Genomic DNA, 12,389 nt, shown 5'->3' on the forward strand with positions numbered 1-12,389 from the left:
CTTTTAAGTCTTTGTATTTACACAGTATTGGGCACAGAACATGTGAACAATAAGTATCTGTCAAAAGACTGCTTCCCAGGTACCTTCCAGCACTTATATGCTAAGACTAGTTTCAACAGACTTCTCCAGGATAAACTGGCTCATTCAGTGATCATTCACTATGACATCAACCCTTTTCAATTTCATGGTAACAATAAACTTAATTGTAAGGAACCTATGGTTAGACACTATCTTTCCAGCAAAATGTAGCTGCAAGTGCTTCCTAAAGTTAAATTTAAAGACTTACAGTAAATAGAGAAGGAAGGAAGAAGGCAAGTGTCTAGTTTGTGTATAGTGTTTCATTTTAGATGGTGATTTGGAGTAACTAAGCAGATTAGTATATTTAAGGTAGGAAAGAGTAAGAAAAGGAAAACAATATTTGACATGTAACAGAACATTGATTATATTTATCATGATCATGTAGTAATTCCCATTTTTTGAGCAATTACTATGTCTAAACACTATGCCAATCAGTTTACATCTACTATTTCATTTAATCTTCACAGCACTAAGAAGCAAGTACTATTGTTCCCATTTTACAGATGAAAAAAGTTAAATCCTTTGACAAAGTCAATAGTCAATAACTAGTAGAGGTAGAATTTGAACCCAGTTCTGAGGACTTAAAATAGCATAATTACCCTAGTTGGGTGGCTCAGTTGGTTGAAGCATCATCCCATACATCAATTCCCGGTCAGAGCACATAACTAGGTTGTGGGTTCAATCCCCATTTAGGGTGCTTACAGGAGGCAACCAATCGATGTTTCTCTTACATTAATGTTTCTCTCTGTGTGTTTCTCTCTCTGTGTTTCTCTCTGTGTGTTTCTATCTATCTATCTATCTATCTCTATCTCTATCTCTCTCTCACACACACACACACACACACACACACACTTCTTTTCTCTCTAAAAATCAATTAAAACATGCCTTGGTGATGATTTAAAAAAGAAGAAGAAAAAATTAGCGTATTTAACCAATTCTCTAGCTCAGCCCTCAACTTCTCCCTTCTGCTAATGTAAATAATAAATTGAATAGGAATTTAGCTAGAAATAAATTACTGTATGTTAAGGGACAAAGAAAAGCCCTATATTACATGGACTGATTTATTTAGCAATGTAATAATAACAATTGTCAAAGCCTTATCAAGGGCTAAATATGAGCTAGAAATTTTATACAGAAACATTAAGGTATAATATCTCACCTATGACTCTACAAATAAGGTATAATAGCCTGTTTCACAGATGAGGAAACCAAAACTCAAGCCACTAAAATAAACTTCCCCAGTTTTCAGAGGTGTTAAAGGGCAGAGGACACATCTTGGATATGGGTTATGTTTTTTTCCTTTGACCTCTGCTGAGGTAATATTATACCAGGGAAATCTTTTGTTATATAGTGGTTGAAAAGAGGCTATGGAAAAGACACTAATTCAGCTTGCTTTTCAAGTTCTGAGACTCAGGAGGGTTTGGGTTATATTGTTATTGTTGTTTCTTTTTTTAAGAAACTATTCAAAAGCATCTCTCCAATATTTGGGATTTGGTAAGGAATGCAAAAAAAAAACAACATGCTTGTTCCCCTGAGAATGTTCTCTATTAAAATCTCTATGTAATTTCAGGAGAAACTAATCCATATGTTTCTGATTCATTTCCCCCAACTTATCACCATGTTACATAGGGCCCATTTATTTTTATTATCTTATTTTTTTAAGCCTCACCTGAGGATATTTTTTTCATTGCTTTTCAGAGAGAGTAGAAGGGAGGGAGGGAGAGAGAGACACATCAGTGTGAGAGATTGACTGGTTGCCTCCCACATGCACCCCAACGGGGAGGTAAGGGGAACCAGAGAGAGAACCTGAAACCCAGGTATGTGCCCTTGACTGGGAATCAAAACATGACCCTTTGGTGTGCAGGCCAATGTTCCAACCACTTAGCCACACTGGCCAAGGTGTAGGGCCCATGATTTTTTGGAATCGCTCTGAGGTACTTCTCTTTAAAACAGAACATCATATTTACTGTGAGGCCAGAAAAACTTGGTCCTCAGAGGGAAGAGAATGTGTTTCTGTTCTGTTAAAAGTATGAATTCGAAATCATTTAGGGCCTCATTTGACAAGGAATGTTAGGAATCTTTTAAAACAACTTAGGAAAGAGTTCTTATGAAAAGGGGGTGGGGATGCCGAAACCGGTTTGGCTCAGTGGATAGAGCGTCGGCCTGCGGACTCAAGGGTCCCGGGTTCGATTCCGGTCAAGGGCATGTACCTTGGTTGTGGGCACATCCCCAGTAGGGGGTGTGCAAGAGGCAGCTGATCGATGTTTCTCTCTCATCGATGTTTCTAGCTCTCTATCCCTCTCTCTTCCTCTCTGTAAAAAATCAATAAAATATATTAAAAAAAAAAAAAAAGAAAAGAAAAGAAAAGGGGGCGGGGGGAGAGAGAGAGAGAGAGAGAGAAACATCGACAATCTTCCAGTCAGGATAGACTTCATGTAAAACCCTGAGCAACTTTCTGTGATTTCAGGCCCTCTCGTCCATAAATGTCTCCCATTGGTCTGAAATTCTGCCATAATCACTTATTTGGGTTAACCGAAGCCCCCTGTTAGAATGTAAATAGCTTTTTGAGAGGGCACTGTGACCCATCAGATCGCTGAGAGTTAATAACACCTCAATCAGATTGTAGCAAGCAGGGGCCTGAAAGAACAGAAACAATGAGAAGCCAATTTTTAAAAATTGTGGGGAGGAGCTGCCAAAAAGAGCAGACCAGGGTGAGGGGAGAAGGTGAACAAAGCAGCTGAGCCAAGAGGCAGCCTAAAGCCCCTGGACCCGAGAGGGTTGAGGAGTGGACAAGAGACCCAGCTACGGCTACCACACCCTAACTTCCCAGATGGTCACAGGTGCTAGAGAAATGTTTGTACAAGAGGCCAGTGGAAGGTGATATTTATTTAATTAATTTATTTAATAAACACTTATATCATGCTTACTATGTACCAGGCACCATTCTAAGTACTTAACAAATATTAACTTGAATTTAACCAGACAAAGGCCTTGTCGAAAGTCAGAGTTTGACAGCCAACTCCACTAGTTTCTGGTTGTGTGACCTTGAACCAGTGACCAATGCCTTCTGAGGCTCATTCCCCCCCCCCCCCCCGCTCCTGGTTAAAAAAAGGGGTATCTTAATGAAAGTACCTCAGAGTTATTGTGAAGACGTATCAGGCTAAGAGCCACAAAGGCACTTTATAGACTGTGAAATGTGTTGCAAATCATGACTAATATTATAAGTAAGCCAAGGACTGGTTCAGCCTCTAGTGCCAATAATAACAACAAAAATCATCCTCATGGTACATTCTTATCATCTATTACCTACCGTGTGGGCTCTGGAATTGGATGACTTCGTCCAGGTCCCCATTCCCAGTCTAACAGCTGCGTGACTTGAGGCCAGCTGCTTTAACTCTCAGTGATTCCGTGTTCTCCTCTGTAAAACTAGGACTAATAATACTATCTACTTCATAGAGTTGCTGTGAAAACTTTAAAAAGGTGATAAAAAATAAGTATTTAGGATAACGACCTAGAGTAAATGCACCTTGAATGGTGCATACTTCTACTCTTTTAAGCCTCATTCGAAAGTGGGTGTTATTGTTGTTATTGTCCTTATTTTCCATAGAAGGAAGTAGAGGCACAGAGAGGTTAGGTCACTTGCCCAATGCCACATATCTAGGGAGTGATAAGGCTGGGATTCTTAGGCAGATCTCTGTCTGACTTGGGCATCTTTGTGGTTGCCTAAGCCAATATTCTCACTGTCCATAATGACACACCAGAAACAGTGAAGAGAATTCTTGAGCAAAAGAAAGAAGAATTACAAAGCAAGAAAAGAGATAACAAGTACCTGACTTCTCCCTACGTGCTAAGTTGTTGCAAAAGGTAAACATGCACCTTCAAACACGATTGCCCAGAAGCCATCTGCTCCCAGCTCCTGCCCCAGACAGGTATGGCACAGCCTGAGACATTATAACCATACTCAACCCCCCTATCTCCTGGGCCATTACCCAAACCCTGCAATGAGGTATGATGGAGTGCTAGTCAGTGGACTGCAAGTGAAAGAGACATGTCCCTCTTCCAGGCATGGTCTGTCATCACCTCTTTTCTTCTAATTACTTGATCCCACTGAGCATGGTGACCTAAAAAGCCACATATTAAACATGATGGAGCCACAAGATGAAAGGGGCCTGAGTTCTTGAGCCACTTCCTAGAGAAGAGCTGCCTACCCATCAAAAATAGCCAGTTGCCTACCTATCAAAAATAGCTCTCTGATGGTTGACCCATTATAGAGTTTGAGTCTGTTTGTCGCAGCAGCTGGCATAACTAGCCAGTGCAGGGAGGAGGAGGAGGAGGGGAAAGAGGAAGGAGGGCTTTCTAACATCCCTGACTATTGACCACTCAACCTCTGCTTAAATCTTTTCAGGGGTGGGGGATTTATTTCCTCCTGAAGTATTCACTCACTCTTCATTAATTGAATCAACAATTGTTTATTGAATACCTACTATGTGCTAGGCCCCATGCTAGGCACTGAAGAAGCAGGAATGGACGAGGCACAAAGACCTCTGCCCTCAAGAAGCATATGGCTCAGACTAGTAAACAGAAACCAAGCAAGTGAGCAACAGTAGACATGATGTTTATTGCCTTTAATAAGTAACTTGAAGGAAATAAATAGGTTGATGTCACAAAAATAACTTTGGGGAGAATCAAATTTAGTTGGGGAGGAGTTCATGGAAGCCTTCTCTGAGGTCACGAGACCAGCACAATTGGCAGATAGCTCTAATTGTGGAAAAAACACAGTTGGGTTTGTTGTTGTTGTTTTGCTTATAGTAACAGAAAAATGTGTCTCCTTTAGCTCTACCTCTGGTCCTAATTATATAGTCTGGGGTCCCAGAGAAGTCTGTTTTTCCTTATTTCCAGCTGACAGCTTCCTCATCATCCTACAGTTGCAGACAGCTGTCACATCTCTCCTGTTCCCGAGAGTCCCTCCGCCCCTTCCTTCCCCCGTCCTCAAGCAGCCCCATCGGGCTTAGAGGCCCAAGCACCTGCAGGTAGTATTAAAAATAGCAAGTAGCTGGCATCAAGGACCCAGGTAAACAAGGAGATACAATTCAGAAGCTATGTGGACACTCCCTCAACATCTTGGGGATAATTGGTCCCACTCCCGTGACACGGTTTGTTCATTTCCCTAGGGTTCCTTGCTAACTGCTGGCTCCTGTCAGGCCTGATTCTCTGACACTGTGAGGGAGCAGCAGGGTTAGGGCCTTCAAGGGCTACCGCTGAAAGCTTTCTCTCTCTCTCTCTCTCTCTCTCTCTCCTCTCTCTCTCTCTCTCTCTCCCCTCTCTCCCTCCCTCTCTCTCTCTCTCTCTCTCTCTCTCCTCTCTCTCTCTCTCTCTCTCTCCAACAATTTATTATTTTTATGTTAAAACCATGTCCTTTCCCCTAGTTTGAACACCAAAACAAACCCAGTTGTCCCCAGAGTTGGGCCCAAACTGCAGGGGCAGACAAAGGCCTTAGCCTGGCACAGTGTCCACAACTGTTTCTCTTGCTTGGTCTAGAGGTAAAAACAACTGCTGCTACTTGTTTTCTCACACTTTCCACTGATATCACTCGGGGCGGGAATGCATCAAGGCTTCCAGAAGGTGTGGCAATATGGGGGAGAGGGGTGGAGAGGGGAGCAAGCAGTGGTGCTATAAGCACAGGACACTATCCAGCTCCTTCCTTCTCTGAGAAGTTGGAGTAGACTCATACCACTGGGAAACTGCGCGTCTGGGGCCTTCATGTACCTTGTCCACGCCCTGTGGTCTTCTCCACTCAGCCTGATCTATACATATGGGTCCTCTGACTCATATCTGGTCTTCCTTCATGCAAGCTCAGTGTTAGCCTTGAGAGTGAGTGCCTCCTTAAATTAGGCACCTCACATGCCTCACCTATTCCTGGCCCTATACCTGCCGCCCAAACTTGGTTTCCCATGCAGTTCCCCGAGGAAACATTTTATTTCTTTGATCTCTCTGATCCCCTGTCCACTATGAAGAATCTATAGATGGCTTCACACTCCTATGTAAAAAAATCAAATCCAAATTGGAGAGGGAGAAGTGGTTTTTTTGTTTGTTTGGGGGTCAGATAGTACTTTAATTTGTTGTTGTGATGTAATTTCTGGCAGCAGTGATGGCCCGCGGGGATACTGGGTTAGGGAGAGGAATGGGGAGAGTTCCTGATATTCTGGAAATCAAGCCATGAAGACAGGTTCCCGTTCCACCAGCCAGGGTGCCTACAGGATTGACACCTGCAGCTTGGGAGAAGAAACACTATCTGACAGTATCAGAAGAGCAGCTGTGACAAAGGGACTCACGTTGGAATGAAAACAGCTCTGACCATGGTCAGGAGGCCTCCCTGGGGAGCCCACATCGGCCCCTGACTTTTGCATGATGTGGAATACAACTCCTCCTGAGCTTCAAATTCCTCATCTCCTATTAGGGAGAGTTCAGCTGGATTATTTTTAAGGCTCCTTCTAGCTCTAACTCTCTTGAATTTAATGCTTACTATTCTTAGGTGGAATTATTCTAGTAAAAGAGAGTCTCAGAACATTTTTCGAGCCTAGCTTAGAAGAGCAATTGAGCGAAGATCAGAAACTACATTTCATTGATAGCAATGGAATTTTGTAACTTTCTCGGCTCTCTACTTATCCTTTCATAATTTCTCTGATTCTGCTGAGAATATACACTTGGAGGAGCTCAAACAATAGCCTGAGTCAACCATCCCTTGCCTTAACAATCGCCTGTCTGCTTGAGAATTCACTAGGTGTGAAAAATAGTTTGCTAAAGGCTGTGCCTCTATTTTAAAATACCAGAGAAGAAGAAAGCTTCCTGTCCGCACTGGGGGTGGCGATCAAAGTGGAATTCAATGCAACAGGCATCAACAAATATCTAGGCAGTACTCTGCACAGCGTGAGCTGCGGGAGACCAGGAAATGCAATCAGAGGAAAGCTCAGGTCTTGTCCTCAAGGAGTTTACAGTGGGGCAGGGGAGGTTAGCACAATGCCTCCAGAATCCACATACATGACAGAGTAATATAAAAGTCTTCCAGACTTATAATGTGCCCAGAGGACTCATAAAGGGGGGCGGGGGGCAGTTACATAGGCCAAAGGATGAAATAGATGAGGACAAACAGAAACAAACACTGGCCCCAGTCATTTCTTCATCTCCTGAGGATGAAAGCTTCCTGCCGCCCGCCATTGTCTGAGCTACTGGGATTTAGGGATTAGCAAGACAGGCGGAGTCCTGCTCTCATGAGACTTACTTTCTAGTGAGGGACATAGACAAGTACACAAATACGTCAGATAATTTCAGATATTGCTGAGTGCTCTGAAGATATTGAATGGAGTTATTATCACAGAGAGTGACTATGAGATGGACAGGGAAGACCTCCAGTCAAGCTGTCATGAGATGATTTGGAGAACAGCATCCCTGGGAAGCGGGGGGGAGGGGGCGCGGCACAAAAGCCCCCAGCAGAGAACTGATATAGACAGTCTGATAGCTGATAGCTAATACCACAAGGCTATTGGGGCTAATGGGTCTTTCTTAATCCAAGAACCCTACATCCAAAATGGTTTTAGCCACCAAATCAGAAGCAGCATGAATTGCTCCCCTACAGAGAAAAGACAAAGGCCCTCTTGCAAAATGTTGTTTTACCTCCATATTCTCTGGCATACCAGGCTTCCCCCATGCCCCCACCCCACCTGCTTTAGTAAGTAATGCGGAGTGGGGGCCAAAGAATGATGAAGCCTAGTAGTCGGGGGGACATTGCAGTCCAGGGCTACCCTCTCCCAAAGAGTGGGACAATGGCTCCAATTTGCTCTTTTCAATGCCAGGACCAGCCTCCTGTAATCCTGACTTGAGATGGACAAGGCATCACCAGGAATTTGCTCAAGCGAGTCCCCACTATTTAAGGCATTCTCTCTAGCTATGTTTGTCTATGTCTTCATTGTTATTCTGTTTTTTAAAGATGACAAGAGGGGAAAATAAAGTCCGATTTGATTCAACAGATACATATTGAGCACCTACTGTGTTTCCATTACACCCATCTTTCTCATGAACACAAGCAAAGACACGGTGCATTTGAGGAAATGCAAGTCCTGGTCTGGACTGCTTGGGAATGCCAGGCTAAGAAATTTTACTTCATCCTGTAAGGTACAGACAATAGGGAGCCAGGGAAGATTCTTGAGCAGGAATGCACTTCTTCAATACCTGAGGGGCTACAGGGTTAATATTCACTTCAGCAGAGCCAACCCCCTGGCCCTGCATTTTATTCCCCACCCTGTTTCTTCACAACTCAGTGTAAGGGGCACAAAGGTGGGAGCCAGGAGGAGCCTCCTGGGAAAACAAGTGCGGTCCAGGAGTGGCTGCATTGCTCAGGACAGATTCTTGCCCCCTGCCTCTGAAGGGAGTGGGCGCCCTGCCTCTGAAGGGAGTGGGCGATGGAGCTGCTTCGGTGTGGCTCAGAAAACTGATCCAGGCTTGGCAGCACTTGAGAGCGTTTGGGAAACTTCTTACCATGTTTTGTTTTGTTTTGTTTTGTTTTATTCACAGGCCCATAGAGTGAGCTGCCGAAATAGCCTCTGCAGGCTCGGATCCCCATCGCTCTCCAGCGCCCACGAGCTGCCCTTTCCTGACCTGGAGCCACCCACACCCCTCATCAGTGTGATTGTCTTCTCTCCAAAATTGAGCCTACCTACCACAGAGGGAGCAGCGTTCACCAGGTCAGCTCCAGGCGGAGGTGAAGCAAGACTACAGGCTGCAAATAACAACCCCCACAATCATACCTGTGGCTTAGGAGTCCCACATAGCCGACGCCAAGTTGAATATGTGTATCCTGTCATCTAATGGCCAGAACAGCCTAGCGAAGTAGGTACAATTATTTTCTTCGTCCATTATATAAAATGAGGCACAGAGAGCAGCTTGCCCAGCCACATAGCTAGTATGTGGTAGAACCTAGATTCAAACCTAGTTCTGACTCTAAAGCCGGGTCTTGGGCCCCCCAGTCTCCCATTTTTCAACACTTCCCTTAGGCCCCGCCCCTTCCTCTGCCCTTCAGGTACCTTTTGCCTTGCACCTATATTTTCTCAGGTCAACATCCAGTTCTTCCCAAATGCAGCTTCTTTTTCAGGAGAGTCTCAGCTCCACCATGAATTAATTTCATGACGCTGGGAGAAGTTCCTTCATCCACCTGGGCCTCAGTTTTCTCCTTGGTAGAATGGGCATGACCAGCCTATTTTATAGTTAGTGTGGGGATGAAATCAGTTTGTGTCGCCCTAACCCCTCAGTACCCTGTGATGGGCATGTAATTGGAAGGTGTTCTCATGATGATACAGAAATGGCTCACACAGTAGAGGCTCAAGCCCCGCCCAGGGCAGTGAGCACCCAGGAGGTCTCCACAAATAGGTTTGAGCAAGAGGTGTCTGCACCGGGGGCAGTTCGGTACCTGCCAACGCTGCCAGCAAAGCTCGCCCTTTGCTCTTTCCACGGAGAGAGGTCACATTCCACAGCCCAGCAGCCCAGCACAAGGGAACAGTCCTGCCAGACACATTGGAAAAGTGAACATTAAAGGGGCTCTGTTTGTTTATAAAAGGTTATGAGCCTCCACGTTCTCATGTTTGTTGCCAAGTGGAAGAGACAGGAGAGGAGGAAGATAGGGTCCAAGGGAAGCATGGAAACTCCTTGCTCTCAGCTCATAAACAGAGGCACTGGTCTCCCCAGGGCTGGGGCCAGCAGCTTGCCCTGCAGGCCAGCTGTGCACTGCTGTGTTCAGAGCTCAGATTTGGGTTTAAGGAGACAGGAGCCTGGAAGCAATAATCCTGGGTTCGTGTTACATATGCTGCATTGGTTTCCTGGAGCTTTTGTGACAAAGAACCACAGAGTGGGTGGCTTAGAGCAGCAGAAAACTTCACAATAAATTTCTAGCTCTGGAGGCTGGAAGTTCAAAATTGAAGTGGCAGCAAGGCCATGTTCTCTCTCAGACCTATAGGAGAAAGATCCTCCCTGGCCTCTTTCAGCCTCTGGTAGCCCTCAGCAGTCCTTGGCTTGTAGCATCATCCCTCCAGTCTCTGCCTCCCCCTTCACATACATTCTCCTTGTGTCTTCACATCATCCTCTATCTATGAGCTTTTGTGTCCAAATTTCTCCTTCCTAGAAGGACACAAGTCATTTGAATTAGGGCCCTCCCTAATATTAGACTTTATTTTTACTTGTTTACCTCTGAAAAGGTCCTATTTCCAAATTAAGCCACATTGCGAAGTGATGGGAGTTAGACTTCAACATATTTTTTTCAAGGCACAATTTGACCCATGATGCCTACCTTCCTCACATTGTAAGAAGAAGAAAAAAAGGTCCAAAAGCTTTGGATTTGAATTCCAATTCTGCCCATAATTTGCTTCTTGGTTTTGATGGATGATTTCAAGCACAATTCCTCATCTGGCTGACTTGGGGAAAAGATTAAATGAGATCATAGAAATCACTAGTTTTATAGCTTGAAATGGCCTCTGAGATCATCCAGTTTCCCAAAGTGCTCATGAGAGTACTAATCCTACAAAGTCCTTTTGGAATAACAATGGGTACTATGAGTCCTACTCAGAGATTTTCAATGTGCATTAGTAGGGTGAAGGTCCTGAGAAGTCCTGCAGTAGAAAAAAGCCTTTTTGTCCCAGCATTTCCCTAACTTATTTCATATGAAACCCTGTTTTTTGGGTAATCCCTGGTAACACTCTTTGATCACTAGTCCACACTCCAGATATGTTCATCTAGATTAATCCTTCTAGTTTGTTAGAAAACCAGGGACTTAGACTTTGGTCACCTCCTATGTAAACTACCCACTCCCACATCTTCATTTCAGGCTCAGCTTTGAATGATATGCAAACTGAGACAAATCTTGGTTTCCCAGAATAAAAACAGCTTTACTACTATCTAAAGCAGGGGTCCTCAAACTGCGGCCCGCGGGCCACATGCGGCCCGCCGAGGACATTTATCCGGCCCGCCGGGTGTTTTTGCCGCCACTGCCTGTCCTGCTTAGCAGCCGACTTAGCAGTGTGCATAGGAATTTGTTCATAGTTGTTGTGTGTTTTTTAACTATAGTCCGGCCCTCCAACGGTCTGAGGGACAGTGAACTGGCCCCCTGTTTAAAAAGTTTGAGGACCCCTGATCTAAAGTTTCTAAAATTATTTTTAATACTATGTACTCAATAAATTTTCAAACACAAGAAAGATAAGTAAAACTCTCTTGAATCTTCCTACCCCAAAATAACCTGCTAATGTGAGATCTTATTACTTCTGCCACCTTTGATTACACAAGGCGGTGATGAAGTTTAGAAATGGGATAGGAGCTGGCCCCAGAATCAGTGCACTCAGAAGCACATCCTGATGTTAGTTCTTGCTCAGATTTTATGCAAGTCCCTTGGTCCCCTTGTGCCTCTGCTATCCCTTTAGGGAAAAAAATGTGTCTGTCTATAGCAGAGCCTAAAGAATGGTAATATTAATGGCTACCATTTATTGGGTGCCTACTAGGTACACACAATATTATATTACATGTTATCATCATCCCAGAAATTAACTTAATATCTACCCAAGGAGGCCGATGAGATCACTGAGGCTTTGAGAGTTTAAGTGTCTTGTCTAAAGTCTTAGCTATAGCTGTTAGCAGCAACAGAGCCGATTTCCTATGAAGAGAGCAACTCAAGGAGATTTTCTGGGAGATCTATTTTGCTGACAAGAATGGTGCCAGGGGTCTGACTTTGGGGGTGATGTTGTTTGTAAGGTTGAGATCTTGGCAGAGAGGCAGTGGTGGCTTCCTTGAGGGCTTGGTGGGACAGCAGCAGGGGCAGTGAGCCCCGATCAGTCCAGTTCGATGGAGTGTTTTCATTGCTCCTGGAAGCTTAACTTCAAGCCTGGCTCTCCATTTCTCCTAACAATTCTGAGAGCTCCCAGTATCCTGTTGGTAAACAACTTCTCTGCCTCATTAGCCAGAGTCAGCTTCTGTTGCTGCCACCAGAAACCATGACTGATATGTGCTGTGTCAGTGAGACAGGTACTTCTCACTACACACAACTCTAGTGGCTTTTTATGTTTACAAAGTCATGAACAGAGATAGTCAGGTTCTGATCAATTGCATTTTATCCCAAAGGGAACTTCTGGCCAAAGTTGTACAAAATTGGTTAAAACCATACTGACCATATTACCCATCAGTGGCTGAATCTCCAGTTCACATTGTATTTTGTACCTGGAGTCCAAAGCCAAAAGGCATCCAGACTTGCCTGAATAAGTCTTCTGACAGCAGTTTAATTG

This window comes from Eptesicus fuscus, chromosome 6 (assembly GCF_027574615.1).
Source record: "Eptesicus fuscus isolate TK198812 chromosome 6, DD_ASM_mEF_20220401, whole genome shotgun sequence".
Taxonomy (NCBI): Eukaryota; Metazoa; Chordata; class Mammalia; order Chiroptera; family Vespertilionidae; genus Eptesicus; species Eptesicus fuscus.